We start from the raw sequence: 24,445 nt of genomic DNA, 5'->3' as shown, positions 1-24,445 counted from the left end.
TTGAATGGCTAGTTTGGCAGTCATTGGGGTGTTACTTGGGTGAAGTTGCTGTAGCCCAGGATTTGGGTTTTAGTTTTTTAGGTGTAGAGACTACAGCCTTGTCTCCACTCAGGAAGACTGACCCGTTCCAGGTAAATGCACTCTCAGGACACTGATGTATAAACCAGGATGTCAGTTTATTAACATCCAGTGGAAAGAATGCAGTTGCCAAGTGGATTGGATTTTCTTGCTAGATCGAAGACTAGTGCATTCCCCTCTCCCCGGAGAAAAGCTACAGGAAAAGCCATGGTGTATATGGAAGTAGGGATGACATAGACCATTTTGAAGAGCAAATTTTTTTTATTTTGATGAAGTCCACTTTTTCTGTTTTTTTTTTTTTTTTTTCTTGTGTGGTTCATGCTTTTGATGTCCTATTTAAGAAGTTTTTGCCTAACCCAAGATCATAAAGATTTTTAGGATCACAAAACTTGGAAAAAAATTAACATTAAATATTGCTTGGAAAATTAGTGCACAGATAAGAAGTAAAAAGGGAATATAGAGAACATTAAGGTAGAAACCAAAATTTAATTTTACCTGCAAAAATATAGTAGCAAAAGTTGTTGATTCTACTAGTTATGAATCAGGCACGGGGGAAAAAGTATTTTTATTTGTCAGGGTCTACTGATAATTATTATCATTAGATTAAAAGGCTTGCTCTCATAAGATCTGTAGAGGGTCTGTATTTGGTTTAATACAGTTATGATCCTCTCCTTTGTGAAAATGTATTTACTGGAGCTACTTCAGTGTGGTCATTAGGTACTATGCCTTCCGTGTTAATGTTTCTTGAGAAATGTACTATTGCAGTGGGTTTCAGGGAAATAAGTATTTTACTTCGTCAAATTTTAATTGTCAGGAGACACTGATAATATATTTTAAAGCCCCAGGATGTTGGGAATTTTTTTGGAGTAAGCAATACAATATTTCATGTATCTTGTTTTTAAATTGGTATATTAATGAGAAATTTCAGTGCTGCCAAAACACTTATCTCGGTTTTCTGTGTAACTAGGGCCAAAACTACCTTAAAGTATTTTTTTTTAACATTTACTTTTCATGTTGTTTAATGACCCATTTTTGCAGAACTGAATTTAAAAGTAATTGCAATAACCTGATGTTAAGAATTTGGAAATTTTCTAAATCCTTCAGATTGCAGAGTCACAGATGATCTATATCTGGTTACCATCCATTTAATCTTTAAGATAAAAAATAATTATAGTTAGAGCCCTTGGCATGTTTTGCTACTTAATTACTGAGTATACATATATTAGTGTAGCCTGTGTCTTGATAACTTGATTTCATGAATGAAATCTAATTTAAAGATGTTCAGATTCATGCACTGAAGAAAACAACTTAATTGTAATAACTTAAAGATTGAATTTGGTCATGTGTTAGATACTCAAGACTTTAGGAGATTCCGTGAAATGGGATCACGGCCCTTGGCTTCAGCCCTTTGTGTTCATGTGATTGGAAAACCTTGCCTTGTTTCCTACACCATGATCCCCACTTTAGGAGAGTGGGTTACAAAGAAATTGTATCTGTGTTGTCCAGATTCCCCATGAACCACAGAAATTCCTGTGGCACTGCATGCTAGGGAGTTGTCTTAAAGCTTTAATAAGAGGAGGGTGACATCTTGGAATACTGTTAAACAATGTTTGAGCACTTGCTCAACACTTGCTGTGTTAGAAGGAATGTGGACTTGCTGGCCAGCTTGGTCTGCTTGTAAGATCCATATTAGGGGCTGTATGAGATGGATTCTCTTCTCATAGCTTTCTGATGGGAAAGGGAGTTCTGCCTCTGGTTGTCAGGAAAATGGTTGGTAGAGATTCGATAATTATATCAAAAGAAAATGGCAGTGATGAATTTAAATAAAAGATGGTAGCACTCAGATTCAGTCCAAGACTATCTTATACATCCTTTATTATATTTTACAGTCTCCTGAACACTTAAGAGACTGAAGGTATATTTAAGCAGTAGTGTTGCTATTATAGAGATTGAGGAAATTTTTAAAAAGCCTCCTTTAGAAAGCAAAGCAAGGTATCAACTAAGATTATAGGATGAATTTTAAAAGTAATTTCCAAAGGAATAGGCTATTTCCAAATAGTTAATGTCATTGTCCATGTTTTAAAGTCAGTGGTAAATATGCCATAGTATTTTAAGAGCTCAAGGGTTTTATGACCTTGCTCTGCCAGTGTACCTAAGTTTTACTTTTCTTACCTGCAAAATATGGATAATATCCACTTACAGGATTTTTTGAGGATGAAATGAGATGATGTATGTAAAGCAATTAGCTTAGGGCTTAGCACATAGTAAAAACACCCCCAAATGGCAGCTATTACTGCATAGATTTTCATGTCAGCTACAGTATTTTGGATCATTTGCCAGTATTGTACTGTATGATATTCTTACTATGCCTTGGACCTTCCTAAGTATAATGATTTTCCTCTTTTCAAATTGAATTTTGACCTTTTCAAAAGTCTGGAATTCACTGAAGACAAGGAAATATCCAATACTCCATGAATGGTGATGTTTATATTGGCTTGGCCGGAGGCCAGGTGGCAAACAGCATTCAAAAGCAGACATAAATTTTTTTCTTTAGAAGAGACCACATGGTGCTCTTTGCCTGCATCAGGCTCCCATGGATATCAATGGGTGTTATGTGTGTAGAGCAAGGGAAAGGTCTTGCTCCTAAAAAGTAGAGCAATGTGCTATCTGAGATAAGTTAGTATGTTCCCATGAGCTCATGTGTGTCCTAAAAGATGTCTTTGTCTTGAGGTCCTTAGGGTCTGGCTAGCAGTGAAGAGTCAATATTTGGTATATTTTTCAGTGGTTGAGTGTTACTAGGATGTTCTGAGTTTGTCAAAAATCTAGTGGTATTAAAGTCCAAACAAAAATATTTATCAAAATCTTACATGCCTCTACTTTGTTTAAGTGATATTTGCTGAATTTGTTCCTCTTACCAAATTTAAATGATTTATTTAAATATCTTTTCCCAAGAGTTTTAAGACAAATGGTACTTGAATCCATAAATTTAAGAACCTTTTTGCTCATAGTCTATGGACATCAGGAAATGTAATCCTTATATTTCTCATTATAATGTCATTGAGTTCATGTCATGATTCATTGTACTTAGAATGCTGTTTTCAAACCTGTCTTCTGATTATTACTTAAATATAAAATATAAACAGATTAATGAAAACACAATTAGTAAAACTGAGAGTAGTGTTAAGAAAGTAGAAATCAGCAGGGTGCCTGGGTGGTTTAGTCCGTTAAGCATCTGACTTAGGCTCAGGTCATGATCTCGCCATTTGTGAGTTGGAGCCCTGGGTCCGTCAGGCTCTGTGTAACCGCTCAGAGCCTACACCCTGCCTCGGATTCTGTGTCTCCTTCTCTCTCTGCCCCTCCCCTGCTCGTGCTCGCTTGCTTGCTCTCTCGCTCTCTCTCAAAAACAAAAATAAAGACATTAAAAAATTAAAAAAAAAACGAAATTAGGAATCAGCTTTAGTTTCTCCCTTAAGGTTTATTATGTGACATGTCCTTAAGATTAGAACACTTAGTAAGTTTCATGTCATTTCTTTTCACTCATCGTTATGATTCTTTTTCCTAAGAGTTTTTCAACAATTTTATATGTAGAAACCCTTTATGAATACGTCAAGAGTCTTTGGTTTCTCCATGTAGTTACAAAGATGAAGTTGCATGTTCTAGGGGAAAAGGAGGGTATTAGTTTTTTGTTAAGTTTATTTATTTTTTTAGAGAGATGGTGAGAGCGTGCATGCAAGTAGGGGAGGGGCAGAGAGAGAGAGGGAGAGAGAATCCCAAGTAGGCTGGGCACCATCAGCGCAGAGCCCGATGTTGAGCTTGAACTCACGAACTGTGAGATCATGACCTGACATCATAACCTGCATTAGGTGTTTAACCAACTGAGCCACCCTGGCACCCCCGGAGGGTTTTAATTTTTATCTGAACGTTTGTAAGAGGAGAACATTTCTGATCCGTGTCTAGCTTGTGAATAATACATATTAAGCAAATACATACTCCTGATATAGAAAACAAAGTTTTAAGGGCCTTTTTATATCATTATTTTATTAGATCTTCTCAGTAATGGTATTTTTTCACTTTACAGCAAAGTAAACAGAGTCTCAGTGAGTAAAATGATTTGCTTAAGTGTAGCAATTGACATTCCTTAAACAAGCTTCTCCCAAGTATAACTGAAAAATAGCCCTTGAGATGGGGAGATGGGACAATTAAAAAAATGCATTGTTTCACTCTGGATGTGGTCCTGGAGCAAAAAGAGGACTTTATGAAAAAACTAGTGAAATCCGAATGAAGTCTGGAGTTCAGTTTTTAGAAAATGTGTAAAGAGTTAAAATTCTTTGGGGGCACACAGGACAAAATTTCTGAAGACAACTGAGCAGATGAAAATCTTGCATGTATACAAGTAGATACAAGAGGCTTTTTCAAATCCTGTTGCTTTTAATAGAGAAACTTTGGAAATAACCTAAATGCCTGTCAATATTATAATGGATAAATAAGTGATTTTATAATTGGGCAGTGAGTACTACTATATATCAATTAGAAAAATGAGCTAGAATTGTATCAACAGACTTAACTTTTAAAGTTAATTTCAGTGAGTATAGCAGACTATTAAAAAAACCCTTTTTTTGGAATATGTTTTTAAATACATTCTTTATTTAAACATGATAATATATGCACATGGTTACAAAATCAAACAGTACAGAAGGATTTGTAATGAAAATGAATAGTTTCAGCTCTGGAGTTCTTCCCTTTTCTTCCCTTGTCCTTAAATGCCATTTGGAATCATGTTTTAGTTTTTCTGGTGGCCACTTACATGTCTCCAAATGAAATGTTTATATTGTTATTTTAAAAAATATGCTGTCTATAGACATGTTCTATTTTTGTTGTGACAGATGAAGATGTACCTTGCTTATAGACTGCTTTTGTTTTTTATAATTTAGTCTTATTTTTCATTGGATCCGTTTTTAAATGGATCATTCTTGTAATTTAAAAGTGAAATAGTTCTGTAAAACTTATTACAAGAACCAGCGGTCCCTTCCATAACCATTTATGCCCACCACCCCAACTATTGTTTGCACCTAGAGGCAAGTACTGTAGACTTCTGTCTGTTTTGGAATTTGAATTGTATCATTAAATAATAGATTTTTAGATTGCCTTATTGTTTTTTTGTTTTATGCATTGTATATTGGATTCTTTCTGTGGAGGGTGAGCATTTAACCCACTCTACCCTCTTCTGCCATCAGACACATCACATCCCCAATCCTGTCCTCCAGTGTAGTTGTGTCGTTCTTTTGTCCAGATCATTGCTGTGTGTTCACATTATTGTTTAGTAAATGCTATTTACACTGAGGGCACCGAGTAAAATATGATGACTTTTCTCTTCTTGTACAACTTCTTGTGTTCTCTGGAGTTAATAATTATCTTTCTTCTTTGCTTAGTTTTCTAGGGACTTATCACAAATCCATCCCCAGATTGTCCCCAGTTGTTAAAATTTTCTCTCAATACGTTCAGATATATGAGGTATTTTATCTTTTTGTTTACTGTCCTCACAGAATTGTGGGAATCCATTCTGGATTGGTTGCCCTGTATCTCTGGGGCACTTATCCATCATTCTGGGGATACCATTTGCCTGCCCCTGTGTTAGTTCCTTGTTTGCTGCATTCCATTCCTTCCTCTTCTTTGGTTTACAGCCTTCTTTTGGTGAACTACCTTTGTAAGTAGTATCCTGAGGAAAGATGCAGGGAACATAATCTTGTGAGACCTCAGTGTTCTGGAAAAGTTTTTGCTATGTGCTTACACTTAATTGCTACTGTCTAGATTCAGAATAAATTTTCCTTCAGAATTTTGAAAGTGCTGACGTGTTATCTTTTAGACTTTTCATTATTGCTGTTAAAAAATCTCAAAATTGTTCTCCCTCCTTCTCTCTCTCTGTTTTTCCTTAGCTTCAGGGCAAATTTAGGATGGTGGTTCTCAGTCCTGGCTGCACTTTAGAATCATTTGGGAACTTAAACCAAATCTTAGTATGAGAGATTTTGAGGTAGTTGTTCTGGATGGGAGCCAAAACATGGTAATTCTATAAAGCTCCCTAGGTAATTCAAATATGCAGCCAAGGCTGAGAACTACTGTTTCAAGATCTTTTTCTCCAATATGCTAAAATTTCACGATGATATGTTGTGATGTGGGTCTCTTTTCATCCATCGAGCTACACACTTGATTGTCCCATCAATATGGAGACTTACATCCTTTAATTTTGGGAAGTTGTTTTTTCACATTAGAGTACTTAACAATTCAAGTATTTTTATTTGAAGTACAGTGAGTTAGCATTAAGGCAGGTATCTTGGGTATCTGCACTTCAGGTAGATCTCTTAGAAGACCCATTCAAGGAAATTCACTTAATCCACCTTACAGAAGCCCATATCCTTCACATACTGATGGAAACACTGGCGGTACATATTGAGGCTGTATTTCTGGATCAGATTGTGCTAGTTTGAGCAGACACAGTAAGAGCGAGATCCCTGGCCAGATATCCTCAGATGGCCCCAATAGAGCTTCTGATGACCCATCTTGCAGTCTCAGATGCTACAAGGCAAAAGGAATTTTGGGAAGTTTTTTATTTCCTTTTCTCAAGTTACCCTGTTGTATTGTTTGTAGGTCCTCTGCTTGTCTCTTTTATTTTCTGTAGTTTATTCCTGTTGTTTTGGTTTCTAAGTGATTTCCTCAGTTTGACCTTTCAATCCTTCCACTGAAATTTTTCGTTTCTGTTTTTATTTTCCAAGAATTCATTTTTTATGGACTAACATTCTCCCCCCGACTCTGATCTTTATTGAGATAAAATTGACATATATCCTTGTGTAAGTTTAAGTTATACAATGTGATATTTGATATATGTACATATTGTGAAGTGATTACCACAATAAGGTTAGTTAATACATCCTTCAGTTCACATAGTTGGTTAGCATGTTCTTTTTTGTGATGACAACATTTAAAATTTACTCTTTTAGCAACCTTCAAGTATGAAATATAGCATTAGCTATAGCCACCATGCTGCTTACTCATTTTTCTATTGAAAGTTTGTAACCTTTTGACCAATATCTCCCCATTTCCTCAACCCCCTGGCAACCATTCAGTCTACTCTCTGTTTCTGTTGAGTTAGGTTCTTTTCTTTTCTTTTTTAAATGTTTTTATTTATTTTTGAGACCGAGAGAGACAGAGCATGAGCGGGGGAGGGGCAGAGAAAGAGGGGGACACAGAATCTGAAACAGACTCCAGGCTCTGAGCTGTCAGCACAGAGGCCGAGGCGGGGCTCGAACCCATGGACCGTGAGATCATGACCTGAGCCGAAGTCCAAGTCAGACGCTCAACTGACTGAGCCACCCAGGTGTGCCCCGAGTTAGGTTATTTTAGACTCCACATATAAGTAAGATCATACATTTGTGTTTCCCTGCCTTATTTTACTTGGCATAATGCTCTCAAGGTTCATACATGTTGTTGCAAATGGCGCTCAACCCAATGACCCTGGGATCACATCCTGAGCCGAAATCAAGAGTTGGATACACAACTGACCGAACCACCCAGGCACCCCTGCTCTAAGTTAATTTTTAAAAATCTATTACTTGTTTTAGTCCCCTCCTTTAACATTCAAGGCTTTCCTCAGAAGTTTTCCTTGGCTGCCTGCTTACTCATGTTTAAAAGCTGACTGTGGAAGCTCTGGCTGTGTGATAGACTTGTCAGTCTTAGCCTTTACTGTGGAATAATCTGCCTGGGCCATTGTGCTGCGGGGAACCTTGCTATCAGTGTCTCAAGGTCCTCTGTCATGGGCTGGTCAGATTCCGCAGAGAATAATGCTTTCAACTCCAGCTGAAGGAACTGAGTGGGCAGGAGATGGTTGGAAGCTGTTCGTTTTTAGTATATGAACTCATACTTAGTCTCCTGTCTTATCTGTGTCTCGTCATGCAGATTAGAGACCCTGTCTCTGTTTCACTCTCTCCAGACAATAAATCTCGCCTTTCGGGGGCTGGGAAATCATCTGAGGGACGTAAATCTGCTTCTTACACCTTGCCCATCTGTTTCAAGTCCCACCTCCACCGTAATTTCCAAGGTTACCTGGTACCATGAATTTCTGGTGTGGTTTTTGGGAGTTTCAAGGTATGAATCAGGTTCGTTCTCTCAGCTTTCCTCAGGACTGGCTTAGGATTCAGTTCTCTGTTAGTTCAGGTACCACCAGTCCGTTTGCTTTCTAGCTCCCAAATGTTTTTTTTTTTTTTAACAATTTCTTTTCCTTTCTCCTTGTTTTTGGGGTGTATCCTACAAACAGATCCAATTACTGTCAGTGTAATGTGTTTTCAGCAGAGAGGGGAGGTAAGCTGTTAGTTCAGTTTGACCTATTCAATCAGAAACAAGTAATGTGATTGTAAATGAAATATAAAGAGATAGTGAAAGGCTTTAGACTGTCATAATGATTCCATTTTGCATGTCAACTCTGAATTTCAGATTACTTGGTAAATGTAATGTCTGCAGAGGTCTGGCAATAGCTGGTGTTTGCTGTTCTTTGGTGGAGGATCATGCTGTAATTAGTAGGACTGAAAGTTAAATTTGGAAAAGTTATTTAAAGTCTTCTGCTGCAATGCAGGTTGACAGCCTGTATTAAAATAAAATGTTTAGTTTAGAAACCTTAAAAACACTGTGCGGTTTCAAAAAATTAAAAAAAAAAGGGGGGGGGGCGCCTGGGTGGCTCAGTCGGTTAGGCGTCTGACTTCAGCTCAGGTCATGATCTTGCTGTCCGTGAGTTCAGGCCCGCGTAGGGCTCGGTGCTGACAGCTCATAGCCTGGAGCATGTTTTGGAGTTTGTGTCTCCCTCTCTCTCTCTGCCCCTCCCCCGCTCATGCTCTGTCTCTGAAAAATGAATAAACCTTAAAAAAAATTTTAAAAAACAAAACAACAACAACAAAAACACTGTGCAGTTTCAACGAAAGAGCTTGAATTATTATCCTTAAATCACTCATTGACTATATTAGGATTTTTAAACATTCTCTTTTCTCAATCTCATGTGTACCTCAACCAGATGTCACAAAGAATACTCATAGATTACAACTCCTATCTATTTTTTCATTGTACATTTAAAGTATAGACTCTATAATGTAATAGTTCATTTTAAGACCTTTAGGGAATTGGTACAGGATCTTAAGGAACTTTTAATAAATACAATTTTTTGGGGGGGGCATTTTACTTATTACTTCTGTGTCAGGGGCAATGTGTACATTCTTCACTGCATATTTGTTCAAGTTTAGAAAGCAGGTCCTTTTTTTCTTTTTAAATATATGAAATTTATTGTCAAATTGGTTTCCATACAACACCTAGTGCTCATCCCAAAAGATGCCCTCTTCAATGCCCATCACCTACCCTCCCCTCCCTCCCACCCCCCATCAACCCTCAGTTTGTTCTCAGTTTTTAACAGTCTCTTATGCTTTGGCTCTCTCCCACTCTAACCTCTCTCTTTTTTTTTTTTTCCTTTCCCTCCCCCATGGGTTTCTGTTAAGTTTCTCAGGATCCACCTAAGAGTGAAAACATACGGTATCTGTCTTTCTCTGTATGGCTTATTTCACTTAGCATCACACTCTCCAGTTCCATCCACGTTGCTACAGAAGGTCATATTTCATTCTTTCTCATTGCCATGTAGTACTCCATTGTGTATATACACCACAATTTCTTTATCCATTCATCAGTTGATGAACATTTAGGCTTTTTCCATAATTTGGCTATTGTTGAGAGTGCTGCTATAAACATTGGGGTACAAGTGCCCTTATGCATCAGTACTCCTGTATCCCTTGGGTAAATTCCTAGCAGTGCTACTGCTGGGTCATAGGGTAGGTCTATTTTTAATTTTTTGAGGAACCTCCACACTGTTTTCCAGAGTGGCTGCACCAGTTTGCATTCCCACCAACAGTGCAAGAGGGTTCCCATTTCTCCACATCCTCTCCAGTATCTATAGTATCCTGATTTGTTCATTTTGGACACTCTGACTGGCGTGAGGTGATATCTGAGTGTGGTTTTGATTTGTATTTCCCTGGTGAGGAGCGACGTTGAGCATCTTTTCATGTGCCTGTTGGCCATCTGGATGTCTTCTTTAGAGAAGTGTCTATTCATGTTTTCTGTCCATTTCTTCACTGGGTTATTTGTTTTTCGGGTGTGGAGTTTGGTGAGCTCTTTATAGATTTGGGACTAGCCCTTTGTCCGATATGTCATTTGCAAATATCTTTTCCCATTCCGTTGGTTGCCTTTTAGTTTTGTTGATTGTTTCCTTTGCTGTGCAGAAGCTTAGAAAGCAGGTCTTTTTTTTTTTTTAATTTTTTTTTTAACGTTTTATTTTATTTTTGAGACAGAGAGAGACAGAGCATGAACGGGGGAGGGGCAGAGAGAGAGGGAGACACAGAATCGGAAGCAGGCTCCAGGCTCTGAGCCATCAGCCCAGAGCCTGACGCGGGGCTCGAACTCACGGACCGCGAGATCGTGACCTGAGCTGAAGTCGGACGCTTAACCGACTGAGCCACCCAGGTGCCCCAGAAAGCAGGTCTTAAATCACAACGTATTTGCTGAAATGAGAATAAACTAGATTTTTAATGTTTACACTAACCAGAAAACTTTTTTCTTTTTGCAAATGGTTTTCTTTTTTTTTTTTTTTTTTTGAGTTTATTTATTTATTTTGAGAGAGAGAGAGAGAGAGGGAGAGAGAGAGAATCCCAAGCAGGCTCTGCACTGTCATTGCAGAGCCTGATGCGGGGCTTGAGCTCATGAACCATGAGATCATAACCTGAGCCGAAATCGAGTCAGATGCTTAACCAACCAAGGCACCCCTGCAAATATTTTTCTCCTCTTCAAAGCATAGTGTTCTATCTCTGAACCTCTTTTGGTTGTTAGAATTCTTTGTGGGTAGATTGCTTTCCCTCCATTTTTTTATTTTGAAAAACTTAAAATCTATAGAAAAATTGAAAGAATGTATACTGTGTATACCCTTCACCTAGGTTTAGTGATTGGTAACATTTTGGTGTGCCGTCTCCTTATTTTTAATTTTTATTGAATCATTAAAAATTAAATTTATATGTCATGATACTTTGTCCCCAAATAATTATGTGTGTATGTATTCAGAATAAGGACATTCTTTTACCTAAGTGTGATACCATTTTCATCCCTAAGAAACTTGTCTATAATCGTATTTCCTAGATTTCTCCAACCTTTAGCTACCTAATTCTTTTCTATTCCTTAGGACTCCCAAGATCTAAATAAGGATCATATGTTGTATTGGTTAGTGTATATCTTTAGTCTCATTTATTCTAGAAAAGGTGCCTTCTTATCAATTGTCTTAGAATGTTCCACAGTCTGTTTTTTTTTTTTTTTTTTTTTTTTTAATCATTTCCTCATGTTTGGATTCAGGTTAAACATTTTCCACAAAAATGTTGTAGAGGTGATAGGGTGTATTTCTTACTGGATTATATCAGGAGATACATGCCGGTATATCCCATTAAATCTGATCACTTAATTAAGGTGTTATCTGCCAGGTCTCCATTGTAATAATATCCTTTTTGGGTACTTTTTCTCTCTTATAATTAATGCATTATCTGTGAGTAGTTTGTACATATCGTCTTCCCCAGTAGCTTTTTACCCAATGATTAGGATCCTTGATCCTTGCCTGATTCAATTATCTAATAGTAAAAATTTCTTTCTCATTTATTAGCTGGCATTCTTCTGTAAAGAATAGCTTTCCTTTGTCCCCTGTTGCCCCTGCCCCACTCCCTGTTTTTTTGTTTTTAAACTTCACTGTTGACTTATGTTTTCTTTTTTTATTCAGTGTGTTAGAATCCATTGCCATTGCTATTCTTTTGATGCTTGAATTGTCCAAAGTTGAACTAGTGAGAGTTCCTTGAAGCTGACTTCTGGGTCTTTTTACTATGTTCTTATTAATCTTTAAGCATTTCTTTGCTTTCTGGAATAACAAGATGTTTCAAGCTCACTTTGTGCTTTCCCTGCCCCAGATCTGGAATCAATTATTTCTCTAAGGAGTTCTAGTTTATTTCAACGGGGCTTTGTATTTCATAATCAAGATCTGGACACTAGATGTGCTTAATGCTGCCTGGTCATCATTGTTTCTAGGTCCTTTTAATAGAAATAGGATATAGATGTCTATTTTACAAATCATAAATTTATTACTGATACTCACTATTCAAATCTAATACCATGGGACCCTTTACCTTCTCCCATTCTTTCTTCATGCTTCCCAGAAACATTCATATGTTTCCCCAATTGCTGTCTCCTATAGCATATATAAAATAGTGCATCAGTTACTGCACCTTATTCTTACCAATTTTATTTGGTTTCAGGGAACAGAGATTTCACTCAGACTACTGGAAAAGGATTAAAGGATAAAGGATTTAGTGTGAGGATACATTGTGGCCTTGGATATAAGGCAGCCTTTGGCTTGTTCTCTTGGCCTAGAATGGTTTTTCTTGTTCATTCTAGGTGTCTCTGCTTCTTATCTCTCACCTTAAACTTTCTCAAGTGTGGAAGAATTTATTAGGTTGATTATTACTCTCTAATAAGTAGCATTCCTGTTGGGCAGCTTCTGAGCAAAGTACCTTTGGTATTGTGGGCCAAGGGCAGGGAAATGGGCATTTCTTTTGTTGAAAGCATCTGGCTGCTTTCTTTTGTTTGGTCTTTGTAATCTTTGGGTACATTTAGGTTTCTTGGGTTAGTACAAACCTATTTTTATTATTTTATTTTTTAATGCAGTTACAGACTCCTTCACCCAGGGATATGGTTAATGCTATGTTTTAAGCTCATGAGTAATTTAGAAAATAAGGTAATGAAACATGTTTTGTTTCTAACTTGCCAACTAGCACAATGTAGTTTCTTTCTGAACAAATTAAAGTAAATAACAGGGCAGATATATTTAGTTACTGATGACATATTCTTAGACGTAGCCCAAAAAGAGGAGAAAGGTGTGTGTTCTCTGTAGATTTCTAAATGAGAAAGTGTCCAAAGTGTGTAAACTTGATGTTCTGAGAATAATGGTTTTTATCTGCCGTAGGTGTTAGTGACAGAATTAACAAGAGAATTTGTAAGATGTAGCATAAAATAGTGAAAAGACTATAAGCTTTAAATTTTATAGACTTAATTTCCAAGTTTGGTGTGGCTTATTCAAATTTTTTGACATTGGGGGGCGCCTGGGTGGCTCAGTCGGTTGAGTGTCCAACTTCGGCTCAGGTCATGATCTCATGGTTTGTGGGTATGAGCCCTGCATCGGGTTCTGGGCTGACAGCTCAGGGCCTGACACCTGCTTTGGATTCTGTGTCTCCCCCTCTCTTTGCCCCTCCCCCACTCATGCTCTGTCTCTCTCTGCCTCTCAAAAATAAAGAAACGTAATAAAAAAAATTAATAAAATTTTGTGACATTGGGTAAATGACTAATGCATTCTGAACCTTATTTTTTTCTCTTTTGTAAAACGGGCATCATAGCACCTACTGTCTGTCATAGTAGATAGTAAGTATAAGTGAGAAACCATAGGGATTGGACAAAAAAAAAAAATTTTATTTTAACCTTCTGGCAAGTCAGAGATAACCAGCTCTGGAGAAGTAATGGATTCCCAATGTTAGCAAGTGAAAGCATGGCCAGGAAGAGTAACAGGACAGTCTCCAAGAAGTGTGATCTGAACACCCACGGAGCAGCCTGTGCATACGGAGAAGTGAGGGAGTGTCTCTAGCTGGAGGTGGACTGCTGGAACTCCATCTGGTAGAGGCTGAAGCCTGATACCTTTTGAGGTCAGGCAAGGAAGAGTTCCTGTTCCCGGTAGTGACTCAGTGATTCCATGCTCAATATGAGAACTCTGGGGGCTGAGAGGTGGAAGGGATAGACTTTCCTGTCTCTTTCTCTACCATCCCTCACCCCCCTGCCTCTGTAGGGTGAAGTTGTAAGCCATATAAAGTGGAATTATCTGCCCTTCTTAATAAAATAATTGGAATTCTTTGTGCCAAGGACTCCTAATAAAGGATTTTACTGTGTTTATAAATATTTGTAAATAAGCACAGTATTTTACATAGCAGCCCTAGTCATAATAGCTAGGAGTTGGAAGCAACCCAGATGTCCATTGATGGGCGAGTGGATAAACAAAATGTTGTTTGTACATACAGTAGACTATTATTCAGCCTTAACAAGTAGGAAATTCTGACACGTTGTGCAGCATAGGTGGGTCTTGAGGACATTATGCTAAGTGAAATAAGCCAGTCACAAAAAGACAAATACTGTATGATAACACTTATATGTAGTATCTACACTAGTCAAATTCATAGAAACAGAAAGTAGAATGGCAGTTTCCAGGGATGGCAGGTGGAGGTGGGGGCAGGAACAGAATGGTTGTTTAATTGGTACAGAGTTTCAGTTTTGCACGATGAAGAAGTTCTGGAGATTGGTTGTGCAACAATGGGAGTATACTTAATACTAATGAACTCATAGTTAAAAATGGTTAAGATGGTAATTTTTATGTTACACAGTTTTTTTTTAACCATAGCAATAAATAAATAAGCACAGTATTTAAACAGATACTGCTTATATAATAGAGATGTATTTGTGTGCTGTGTGTATGTATATATGTATACATATACACACAGATATATACATTTCTATATATGGTTATAAAATACAAATACTTAAAAATTAGATCTAAATGTGTTTCATGTTGTGCTATTTCAAATAATATCCTTGCTAATACTAAAAATGATACAGTCTTTTTGCAGGATAATGTATTTTTTCATGTTGACTGAAATTTCATTTGTAAAAATTTATTATAAGGGAAAATAAGCGTACACAAAGGGCTAACAAGGGTGTCGTTTACAGCACTGTATATAATAATGATAAAAAGTTGGGAACAAGTATAATTGTTTAATATTGGGGAATTGGTTAAATAGATTATGGTGCATCCATCATTTAACTGAAACAGAGTGTTACAGAAATGTATATTCATGTTGAAAAATACCTGGATGCTGTTAATACTTGAAAAAAAGTAGATTCTGTGTCTAAATGACAGAACTCAAGTTTCTTAACTCTGCATTCTTCTCCATAGTCACTATACACAGAAGGTTTCTCTTGATTGTGCAAATAATCTCCAGTCCTTTTTTCAAGAGCTAGATACCAACTAATAGTGTATCTTCCACAATTATTTCATATGCTTTTGCTTCTCAAAATATTTGATGATGAAGAGTTTAATAGAGCATTTCTCTTTGTAACTGTCAAAATTAAATTTAAAAGTTCAGAGTTTCATTTTTAAGAGAGTGTGTATTTCATGAAAGTTGTGTTTTTTTTCTTTCCTAATATTGATTTTATCAAGTTAATATTGTACTCACTTGTACAAAGGAAGTTATTAAACCATTCCAAGTTAGAATTCCTTAATAGCCATGCTTCTTTTTTTCTTTTTTAAAAACAAAGTCTGGCATTTATTGAATCATTAATAATCCCTAAGTATGATGATCAAAAAAACCCCCCATGAGTAATTAGTATTCTTCTCTTTGATTTTAATTCTGAAATGTTGGAAGTCTAATGTTATCTTTTGTGGTGTATGTTACAGTGTTTCACGTTTTTCCATGCTAGCCCTGGTGAGAATTGTAGCCTGTCTTAGATAATGAAGTACTTCAGTTCATAAAATACCTCAAGCTATTTTGTATCATTTCTCCAGCGTCTAGGAATGCAAAATATTTAGTCTAGTTTGTTTTAGAGATCCTGTACTTCCAAGTCAAGTCTTGGTTTAAGTGGCCTTGGTTAAATTACTATATCTCCTTGAGCATCAATTTATTCATCTGAAGTAAAAGCAAAGATGATAAAAAGGATGCACATACTTAATTTTTGTTAATAGAATATTGTTCATTCCACGGGCATTTACCTTAGGGAAGTTTCACTATACATGCTCAGATGCAGAGTCCCCTGTGCTATCAGACTTTGGTAGCTTAAACACCCTGGTGCCTCATGCCCCTCATTTATAAGATGGAAGTAGTAATTGTACCTGCATCATAGTTACTGTGAGATGAAATGAGTTATTACATGTAGATTGCTTGGAATACTGCCTGGCACATGGTAACTCAATAAATTCATTGAGTGTTACTGTTAACTGTCTTTGTTCAGACTCTGATGACATTTTCTAATCCAAAACTCAACACTTCAATAAGTTAAAATCTACAAATCGGTAGATAATTTTTACTATGCAGTAAATCATGGTTTCAGGGAAATTGCACTCTGCCTAGTGATGAACTTAGATTTGGCTTTTTAGGCAACTAATTCCCCATTTTAGTAGACTAAGATCATAAGAAGTGCAAGATTCCTCATAGTGAGGATTTCTGTCTGACCTTGGAGTTGAGAATTTAGGCTATTTTCTCATGAATGTAATGATACCCATAAAATATTTCTGAACCCATTTTCTCAGCCATCTGTGGTTATGGCAGTTGCTGTCTGATCTTCTAAGGTATGAGTTTTAAAAAGGCACGTGACACACATTCAAGTGATGAGTGATGTTCTTTGTCATTATTGATGGACCTTTGCTATCAATGTATGGGACACTTCATTATTCTTAGGGACATCTTGGGTTAAAATAGACTGGAATGTTAGCATGATTTCAAGGGGAGGGATAATCAGGAACTCTAGGGCTTGGAGATGAACACAGAGATCAACAAGTAGGTCTTTCGCTTTCATTGTGGACTGATCAGGAACTTAAACACTGGAACAAGGTCAGACAAGATTAGTGTTCAATTCTGAAGAAACCAGGTTTCCTATCTGCTAGTAGAACAAGCACACATTTGTCAAATGTGAGGGATCTTTAAAAAATGGGGTGAACATGAAAATTTTAAGGGCTACCTCTTGTCACAGTCTTAAGGCTTGGAGGTGGGGGAATGAATCATGTCCTGGAAGCAGACTCTAGTTTTGTTTTTACAAAATTTGAGATGAGCGCGCGTGCGCACACACACACACACACACACACACACACACACACACATTTAACTCATGTATGATAGGTACTGAGGTGGGTCTCAAGGATGAGAAGGTGATTTCTCAGAGAGTTAGCTCTAACACAGTGATAGGGTTATAGAGTGATAATGTTGATATGTGAATATAGATAGATCGATGTAGGGGCCTATAGATGCTCAGCTTCCTTCAAGTATAAGGAAACTAAGTAAGAACAAAATAAAAAATAAGGAAGACTGGGCTCCAGCAGGCTCTCAGATCTGTAATCTGTTTGTGATATTCCTGCCTCAATTCTGCACAGTGATACTGCCCTGGACAATTTTGTTTTATTTTTGTGTTCAAAATTCATGGTGTTGATTAGGGGAGACAGAGATAAGTGAAAATCTCCCATTTCCTTGGAATCCAGTTCCATGGAATCCAAGTACTTCTTAGATCTATTCAAACTTTGCGTGTGTACATACATAGAATAAATTTGCAACAATGGAATACTGAAGCCAAGGGATATGCATATTTAAATTTTGTTAGGCTTTCTTTTGCATTTTTTAGTATTTTATATAGTACCTAACATGATGCAACTAAATACATGTTGGCTGTTTCACTCTTTTCTTGTGGAGGGGGATGCTTATTCCTCATTCCTGTGATGGAGAGTCCATTAGTGTAGTACTTATACCTTCCTGCACCTTTTCAGGAGAGCAGAGGGGATTTAATCTGATTGGTGAGTTTGAAGTGAGGAAGCAGGCATATGTGGACCACTACTTCTTCCTCTGTCTCTTATGAACAAGCTGCCCATAGCTCAGCCTGTTCCACCATGTCGTAAGTTTTGTAGGGACATGCTGTTCTATCTGCAGGGTACCATGCTGCCTGTGACTGGGACGGCAAGTCTGTTCAGTTATGAGTCTCAGTATTTGGACACTTGTCTGTAGTAAGTAATGTTCTCCAATTTAGGTTTTATTGGCAATAAAGCTGAAGTTTTGGTCTTCTGTTTGCTTTCTTCTCCTATCTTATCCACGTAACTAAATTGTTTCTCTTAAGATTTATCTCTTTTATCCATTTTATCTCATTTCTCAATTGGTTCCGAGTTTGGGCAGGAAGCAGGGCTTCCTATTTGTTGCATCTCAAGACATAAATGGCTTGTATTTCTTTGCTTATACTTCCTTGCATTTCTGAGTTTAATTACATGCTGTTTAGTATTTGCATAGAGAAAGCAGGGTTAATTCAAGTAAAGTGTTAGGAACCACTACCGAGGAAAGAACAGTAAGTAGTACAGATAGGCATTTTCATCTCAGCATGGAGATGAGCAACATTCATTCTTAATTTCTAGTAAAGTAGTTTGTAAGACATAATAAGCCCTGTTAGGGTGCCCAAACTTGCATATGTACTCCACTAGTGTAATTGTTAAAATTTTCAAATCAAGCTGTCGTAGTGTCTGTCTCCTCAAAACTCTCTTTCTGTTTGGTATGTAGAAGACCTTCAAGTCTTGATTTGACTGTGGTTTTTAAGTAGACCATTTGTGTTGTAATGCTACACACAATAAAATCCCTAGGTGTGATAAAGGAGGTTTGGTGAGCAAGACATTTAAAGATTTAAAAAATAAAAATGAATAATTTAGGTGTAGAATTGGTCTATTTAAAAAATATTTTTAGTAGGAAGCTTAGGTCCAGAGTCTTGTTTTTCTCAGAACAGTTTTCAAAATATGCAACCTCTTTGAAGTTTTTAAAGAATTTAAAAGAACTTTTTAGAAGTTTTTAAATTGTAGAAAACTTCTAGGACAATGCAGATAGTTCCTGAATACCCTGTGCCCAGTTTTCCTTGTTGTTAGCGTCTTATGGTAGTATGCACATTTGTCACAGCTAACTGACTAACACTCGTACATACTACCTTTAATTAAACTCCATACTTGAGTTGGATTTCATTGGTTTTTCCTTAATATCCTTTTTCGATTCCAGGATCCTATCCAGGATACCACATTATATTTAGTTGTTATCTCTTTAGTTTCCTCTGGGCTGTGACATTTTCTTAGACTTTACAAGTGTTTTTGTTTGTTTGTTTTGTTTTTGTTTTTAAGATTTATTTATTTATTTATTTATAAATTTAAATTCAAGTTAGTTAGCATACAGTGTAATCTTGGTTTCAGGAGTAGAACCCAGTGATTCATCTCTTACATATGACACCCAGCGCTCATCCCAACAGGTGCCCTCCTTAATGCTCATCACCCTTTTAGCCCATCCTGCTACCCATCTCCTCTCCAGCAACCCTTCATTTGTTCTCTGTATTTAAGAGTCTTTTATGGTTTGCCTCCCTTTCTGTTTTTATCTTATTTTTCCTTCCCTTCCCTTCCCTTATGTTCATCTGTTGTGTTTCTCAGATTCCACATACGAGTGAAATCACGATACCTGTCTTTCTCTGACTTATTTTGCTTGGTGTAATATGCTCTAGTTCCATCCACGTTGTTGCAAATGGCAAGATTTCATTCTTTTCATTGTCCAGGAGTATTCTATTATATATATATATATATATATATATATATATATATATATATATATATATACATACATACACACACACACACATACATACATACATACATACATACACACACTACCTCTTCTTTATCCATCATGGACATTTGTGCTCTTTCCATAATTTGGCTCTTGTTGATAGCTTTGCTATAAACACTGGGGTGCGTGTGCCCTTTCAAATCAGCATTTTTGTATCCTTTGGGTAAATACTTAGTACCGCAGTTGCTGGGTTGTAGGGTAGTTGTATTTTGATGACCTTGACAGTTCAAGGAGTACTGTTTGGATATTTTGTAGAATGTCCTTCAATTTGTATTTGTCTGATGTCTTTCTTGTGGTTTGGAATTACAGGGTTTTGCAAGAAGGACCACAGAGGTGGAGTGCCCTTCTTAACTCATCATATCAAGGGCATATGCTTTCAACTTGACTTTCTGTGGTGTTAATCTTGATTACCTCTCTGAGGTCATGTTTGCTAGGTTTCTTCCTTCCTTCATCTTTACATACCCTGTTCCTTGAAAGCAAGTTACTAAGTGCAGCCTGTACACATGAGATGCAGAATTAAGCTTCACATCCTTGAGAGAGGACTATCTACATAAACTGTTTGGGGTTCTTCTTTGAGGAAAATTTTTCTCCCCCATTTATCTTTTTATTCCTTTAGTCATTTATATCAATGTGGACTTGTGGATGTTTATTTTATACTTTGGGTGTAATCCAATACTCTTTTACTTGTCTTGTTTTTCAAAGTATTCCAGCATTGGTCATTAGGTGCTCTTGCAGGCTGGTTCCTGTGTGTCTTTTTTTGTTTTTAAAAATTTTTAAAAGTGTTCATTTATTTATTTTGAGAGAGAGAGAAAGAGAGAGAGAGCGAGTGTGTGGGCAGGGGACAGGCAGAGAGAGAGGGAGAGAGAGAATCCTAAACAGGCTCCGCCCTGTCAGTGCAGAGCCCAATGTGGGACTTGATCCCTTAAGCTGTGAGATCATGACCTGAGCCGAAATCAAGAGTCTGATGCTCAACTGACTGAGCCACCCAGGTGGCCCCTGTGTGTCTTTGACGTGCCCCCATTGCTTTGTTTTTTGAGCACTTCCTTACTTTTCTGACATTACAAGATGGAACCCATTGGGTGGCAGACAGCTGTTGCAGTCATCTCAAGGCCCAGTGGGGGCCAGAGACAATCTGCTTCTGGGCTCTCTCATGTGCTTTTGGCCGGCCTCAGTTCTTTGCTTGCTGTTGGCCAGAAGCCACAACATGCTCACATCATGGCAGCTTGCTTTCCTCAGAGCCAGAGATCCAAGAGCAATGGCGAGAGAATGGGCACCGGAGGGTAAGACTCTTTTGTTTATGACCTAATCTTGGACCGTATGCAGTTGGTCACACAGGTAGCCCTGGTACAGTGTGAGACGAGACTACATAAGGGTGTGAATAACAGAAGATATGGATTATTGGGAGTCATCCTGGAGGCTGGAGTCATCCCCAGTGACTTTGAGTGGACCTAACTATAGGCCAGCCTTTCTGAGGGAACTAGTTCATATGTGAAAAGTTGTTGTAGGGCAGCCTATAATAAAGTTACTTGTAATTCTGATTGTTCTGTTGTACTAATTGACTCTCATTGTTTACTTTGGATAGACTCATAAATTCAAATATAATTAAGATTGTTAAAGATCATATAGTATATCCCTCAGTTTTATGACTTTTTTTTAGAATTGAGATTCTGAAAGGTAATGCCTTGATCAGAGTCACATGGCTAATCAGTTGCAGTTCAAGGAACAGACTGAAGGTATTTGACTCACAGTGGAGTGCTGTTTCCACCGTGCAGGCTCCTCCCCTGTGCTCCGCTAGTACAGAGAGTGTCATTGCAGTAAAAATGTCAGTTTAAGAGACTTATTTCTCATGGCTTAGCTAATAAATAACATGTATTTTTATTCTTATTTTCTATCACATGAAATAATTCAGATGTTATATTGAAAATTTGCTCTATATTTTTTAATGCATAAATTTGACATTTGATTTTACCAAATGATAAAGTGCATACGTAACAGAAATTGGCTTAGAAAGTCTAAAATTATATCTACTTTAAATGTTGAGATTTTGATAGGTCAGCTTTTTTGACAGACTTAATATTTATTTATTTTTTTAAATTAAATTTTTTTAAATTATAATTTATTGTCAAATTGGTTTCCATACAACACCACCCAGTGCTCATCTGAACAGGTGCCCTCCTCATTGCCCACCACCCACTTTCCCCTCTCCCCCACCCCCCCATCAACCCTCAGTTTGTTCTCAGTATTTAAGAACAGACTTAATATTTAAAACAGCCTGGACCCCACATAGTAGGGTGTAACTCTTCACTGTTTCCATTGCGGTTTCTTTTTCAGAGTGAATTTTGTTAGTGACACTGTTAATCTTCTGTTTTCTCACCTGCAGTATTAACACTTTACATAGAAGTCACTGTCCTAGTGTCTTGGAAACCATAGGGCAAGTCTAGCAGTCTTGCAATGGGGTTTTTCTCTAGGTTAGAAGTTTTTAAACTGAGGTTAAAAGTCAGGTACTCCATACATTTGAGGTAAAAGTTTGCCTTCATGTACATGTACTGTGTACATTTGGAAGAAATTTGACAGGTTTTATCACGTTCTTAAAGGGACCTATGATCCCTAAACTATTAGTGGCTCCCATTTACATGTTGCAGTTTGGTTCTGTAGGTGTGATTAGTATGTGCAGTTTGTGTTCATGGCGGGCAGTATACAGATATTTCTCGTTCTTTGGATAGGAAAATGGAATCTTAGCATTTTGCCCATAAGTACTCAAAAACAGAACCTACACCTGACTGTTTTGAGCCAGGTTTTTGTACTCATTTGGTGATTATTTGTACATTTAGAATGGCTGGAAGTAATAATTTTTATTGTTTAATGGTTTACAAACATTTTAATAGTCTACATTCAACACAGAAAATTATAGTGTCTCCTTAAATGACACCACATTCTTTAACTATTACATTACAGACAGAGTCAGAATGTCAGTTGGACAACTGCTCTTTGCAGACAATTTTAGTCACATACCAGTGCGAGGATTAGCATTAGCTTAAATTGGGGACCCTTTGTGAAAGAATTTATGAACTTCTAAAGTAATACCCAGTTTTCTTAGGTAATGTTTATAATTCTATTCCCTTTTGAAGATATTCTATTATCTAACAGGAATGTAGTTAAGATATCTCCTGATAATTGTGTGGTCACAGAGTTATTTTAAATGATAAGCTATTTTGGGATGTGGTAGCTCTAAGACCTGTGTGTAAATTGTCCAGAAGAGATACTTTTATAAATAGCGCTTTCCCTTTCTCAAACTCCTACCTTACCCCTTGATAATTTAGTTTCCTGGCTGGTTATTTGTTTACATTTTTAAAGGCAGCAGGCATGCGAGTCACATGTTAAAGGGTGTAGCAAAAACAAGTCTGGGGAAAATTCTAGTTCGTCTTGTGAAACACTAATTACTTTCCAGGACTCAAATAAAGAGAACATGGCAGAGTTGTGTTCTATAAGCAGTAGACCTGAGCCCTGAACTCTGGGCAGATGTGTAGAATAAAATAGGGCATCTCACACTCTGGGTTTTAATCTGTTAAGAGAGTTTGCAGTTAGGAACAGTTGTGGTATTTTTTGATTGAGTTAGGTTGATTTTCATCTGAACCACTGAGTTATGTTTATTGAATCACTTTGAAACTTTGACAGTTTTAAGATAACATACAGTGTAGCAATTATATCATACTTTATGGTGTAATGCCAAGACCATGAGGCTTTGAAGTCAGTTGGGTTTTGAAAGCCCAGCTATGCTATTTTTAAGCTGGGGCCTTTCATTATTTAATGTGTCTAAACCTCAGTTTATAACTTTATAAACTTATAACTTCCTGGTTACTATTACATTACTTAACTTCTTTATGTGCTTTTGAGCAATTTAATGTGAGCACAGACATTGATGAAATCACATAGGCAAAATTATAATTGGAATAGGTGCTCTGAAGGGCCGATTCACGGAGCAATGAGAAAATATAATGGGGTTCGATGGAAGGAAATAAGCAAAAGAATGTTGAAAGTAACTCTTTAGCTGACGTTTTGGTATAATTGTATTGCTTTCCTTAGACATGGTTTTTGATGTTTTATTTCTGCTTGTATTATCCTTTTTCTGTGCGTCATCTTAACTTCTTTTTGGAAGTGGGCAGGATACGTATAATGTAATGAGAGAATAAGGATTTTGAGGGTAGGAATAATTATTTTATTAACAGACTTGTAGAACAGTTTTAAGTTTATAAAAAATTGGCCATAAACTATAGAGTTCCCATATACCCCTTCTTTCCCATAGTTTTCCTTCTTGTTAAATTAACATTTTGCATTAATGTGGTACATTGATTACAATTAATGAACCAATATTGATACATTATTATTAACTAAAATCCATAGTTTACATTGGGTTGTTGTACTGTTTTTTGGGTTTTGACAAATGTGTAATGTGTATTATCTACCTTTACAGTATGATACAGATGAATTTCACTGCCCTAAAAATAAAATGATCCACTTGTTTATTCCCTCTTTTCCGCCCTTTCCTTAGCCTCTGGAAACCACTGATCTTTTACTGTCACTGCAGTTTTTGCTTTTTCTAATAGTTGGAATCCTACAGTATGTAGCCTTTTCATATTAGCTTCTTTCACTTAGCAGTATGCTATTAAGGTTCCTCCATATCTTTTTGTGGCTTAATAGCTCATATTTTCTTTTTCTTTATTTTTTTGTTAACAGTAAAAAATTAAAAAAATAAATTTATACCCCCTTTACCCATTTTTTATTAACACTGAATATTCTATTGTATGGATGTACCATAGTTTATCCAT

At 36.9% G+C, this 24,445-nt stretch overlaps 1 protein-coding gene and 1 pseudogene across 11 annotated transcripts in view; one reads left to right on the top strand and one right to left on the bottom strand.

Annotated features, from left to right (window-relative positions):
* Positions 1-24,445, top strand: part of DST (dystonin) — a 497,583-nt gene that overhangs the window by 162,370 nt on the left and 310,768 nt on the right. The gene's annotated exons all lie outside the window — the stretch shown is intronic.
* Positions 6,462-6,632, bottom strand: LOC132667227 (small ribosomal subunit protein uS14 pseudogene; annotated as a pseudogene).

The sequence above is a fragment of the Panthera onca genome, chromosome B2 (assembly GCF_046562875.1).
Source record: "Panthera onca isolate mPanOnc1 chromosome B2, mPanOnc1 haplotype 2, whole genome shotgun sequence".
NCBI classification, from domain to species: Eukaryota; Metazoa; Chordata; class Mammalia; order Carnivora; family Felidae; genus Panthera; species Panthera onca.
This window is presented reverse-complemented; position numbering and strand designations above follow the sequence as displayed.